Genomic DNA, 3376 nt, shown 5'->3' with positions numbered 1-3376 from the left:
CATTATTGTGCCTCTGTAGGCCCTCAAGATAAAAACTTTTTATCTGTATTAGTTACAGAAACACAGCAACAAATGCAACTGGTTAATGCCCTGGCTTGCCTAATGGTTATTGTGACTGTCCTCTCCAGCTTTTTACAAGTTTTGATTTCTTTCTGACATAAGGACACATTTTTGCCTCATCTTCCCTCCCAGAGAAGGATATGTTAGAATGGATATTTGTCCTCTTCTTTCTATCAAATGCTAATCATCCTCTCAGTTTTGCCTATTACTGCATGTTGAGGGACCCATGTGGTATTATTTAGATGTATACATGCTATGAACAGATGTAACATTTTAGATAAACAAGTCATAATTTGGTTAAAAGCAAATGTATTCAGCATTCAGTGAATAAGAACTGTTACTTAATGATGGTATTTTCAAATACCATACATTACAATAAGGTTGAAGTTTTATATTACATGCCCCCAAAACACTATATAGAACATTTTATGTAGCATATGTGGGCACACACATTAAGCAGATCTTTTATAAATAAGGATGAAATGACTTGGAAAATTATAATTTGTGTAGAATATGAAGCATATTAGCAGTATTCACATTTTAATGGGCTGAATTGACAAAAGAAATACTTGGGAAGTGAACAAAATTTATAGGAATACATCTATTATCTAGCCATATGTCAGATATTTATATATTTATACTACAACAAAGACATCTCTATAACTTATTACTTTTACTCTTTATTTCCATTACAAGTTGAGACTCTGGGTTGGCTAGAGGAAACTTCTTGAAAGGAAAAGTTCTTTATGAACTTCCAGTTAAATAGATGTCATTCTCTAAAAACAATCACTTTAATCATGTTGTAACTATGTTCTACTTACTCAAAGCTATTAAAACATAAATTTTTTTCATACTAGGTGAAAAAATTTTAAAAATTCCCTTATTACATAAGGGTATAAATGGATTAGTCATATAAAAAATAGAATAGTATTGTTACCTGATCCAAAATAGCATACATAATTATGTTAAAAATAACATATATAATTATGTGATTATAATTCATTTTTTGGCCACCCTCAAAATCTCTCACTCCTTGGAAATATAAACACAAAAAAAACTGTTGGCCTTTGTGATTACAAGAATAACATTTTTAAACTTCTTCTATTATGTCTTCCTTGGGATTTTTCTTTGTCTAATTTGAAGAGCTCTGTTCAGTTAATGAAAATGTTCTCATTAATATTTAGGAGATATTATATAAACACATTTATAACAACAACAACAACAAAAACCCCAGCATTCTGTCAGTGTTATAATAAGAATAACATGTCAGGTGCACCATGTGGCAGGTGCAAGGGCCGAGGCCCGGGAGCTACTGCGATGACCTGTGTTGACCCTGTGCCTAAACTCTACAGATCTGTAATTGAAGATGTAATTGAAGGAATGTGGGATTTATTTGCTGAAGAAGGTATAGAAGAACAATTCTTAAACGATTTGAAGCAGCTCTGGGACACAAAGGTTTTGCAGTCTACAGGAATGGAAGACTTCTTCAGAAAAAGTGTCCCTTCACCTCTGTTCACCCTTCAGTTGCCACACAGCTTGCACCAAACATTGCAATCATCAGCAGCATCGTTAGTTATTCCTGCTGGCAGAACTCTTCTCAGTTTTACCACAGCAGAACTGGGTACTTCAAGCTCCAGTGCAAATTTTACTTCTCCTAGTTATGCTATTCATGTGCCAGCAGGTGTGACACTACAGACTGCATCTGGTCAGCTTTATAAAGTCAATGTACCACTTATGGTGACACAGACTTGTGGAAGAGCAGGTGTTCTTCAGCATCAAATTCAGCAAGTATTTCAGCAGCTTGGGCAGCCTTCAGTAATACAGGCCAGTGTTCCACGAGAACCCATATTCTCTTCAAGCAACTACTGGAAAATCACAGAGAATGGAAAAAGTGCTCCAGCAACCCAAAATTCTTCATTCTGGGACAGTGGCTGGAAATATTTAGGAAGTGCCACCAGTGTTATATTTATCCCTCCTCAAAATGAGCATAAAATCATGTTGGAAGCTTTGTTGAGTCACCCAGAAAGCTCACAGTTTATCAGTGCTCCAGGTGTTGTATTTCCTCCACAAGTGTCTCCAACTGATTCCAGCATGGAGCTGGTGCACCGTGTCTCAGCTAGCATGACCCAAAATCTACACAGTGGGCCCCTCTCCACAGGTCCTCAGAGGACTTGGCACCAGCACATGTCTGATATTCACCTTCACGTTCTTAAAAATAGAATGTTGGAATTCGATTCTGAAAAGCAGCCAAGAAATAATGAGGAGCCCAGCAGTCTACCTGTCTTGGAGAAGGATTCGAATTCTCAGATGGATTTAAGCATTCAGACAACTGATGATAATATTAATGAAATAATCCAAGTAGATGGAACTGGTGATACATCTTACAGTGATGAAATAGGAAGTACAAGAGATGTAGATGAGAATGAATTTCTAGGAATTATTGGTGCCAGAAACCTGAAGATACTTGAGGAAGAAGCTTATGGCATATCAAATGAAGATTCAACTGCCAACACTAGTGATAATGGAGACCCTCACATAGACATTGTGGAAGAGGACCTTTAAATTCTGGAGATGATGTTAGTGAGCAGGATGTGCCGGACCTGTTTGACACGGATAGTGTAATTGTCTGTCAGTATGACAAGATTCATCAAAGCAAGAACAAATGGAAATTCTATTTGAAATATGGTATTATATGTTTTGGAGGGAAAGACTATATCTTTGCAAAAGCCGTTGGTGATGCAGAGTGGTAAAACTTATGAGCTCCATATATCATAAACATCAGTAGGACTATATTGCATATTGTGAAATTTATTTTTATTTTAAATATAGTTCAGTACAGAGCTGCTCAAATTTTTAGTTCACTGTGTGTGGAATTTAATAAAATTATAATTCAGATGCAGATACAAATAAAAAAAGATAACATGTCATAGTTCTACACATTATAAAATAACATTCAACAGAACTTACTAGCAATTCTCCCCAATTGTTTAGTCTGACAAACTTGTCACAATTGCCCTGTCACCCACTCACCTGCTGTCCATGACAGCTCTGATACAAATTCACAATTGCTTGGGAAAAATTAGCAACCAGATTCAATTAGACTTATAAAGGCTACTTTTTTTTTTAACTTTAGGTAAGCAAGACATTATAGAAAATTAGATTTTATATATAGAATGCATAAATGCATACCTACACTGTAGTCAAAAGTCACAAAGAAGATGTGTCAAATATACTTACAGATTTATACAAATACCAGAGCATGATGGTGTAAATTGACCATAACAAATAATTTGATATGATTAGCTTTGCAATCTGC

The 3376-nt window shown here is 35.5% G+C and overlaps 1 pseudogene; it reads left to right on the top strand.

The window, feature by feature from the left end:
* Window positions 1-1377: 1377 nt before the first annotated feature.
* On the top strand, window positions 1378-2810 carry LOC140849793 (TFIIA-alpha and beta-like factor pseudogene; annotated as a pseudogene).
* Window positions 2811-3376: the final 566 nt, after the last annotated feature.

Source organism: Manis javanica, chromosome 5 (genome assembly GCF_040802235.1).
Source record: "Manis javanica isolate MJ-LG chromosome 5, MJ_LKY, whole genome shotgun sequence".
NCBI classification, from domain to species: Eukaryota; Metazoa; Chordata; class Mammalia; order Pholidota; family Manidae; genus Manis; species Manis javanica.
Note: the sequence above shows the minus strand (reverse complement) of the source record. Positions and strands in the feature narration are given on the sequence as shown.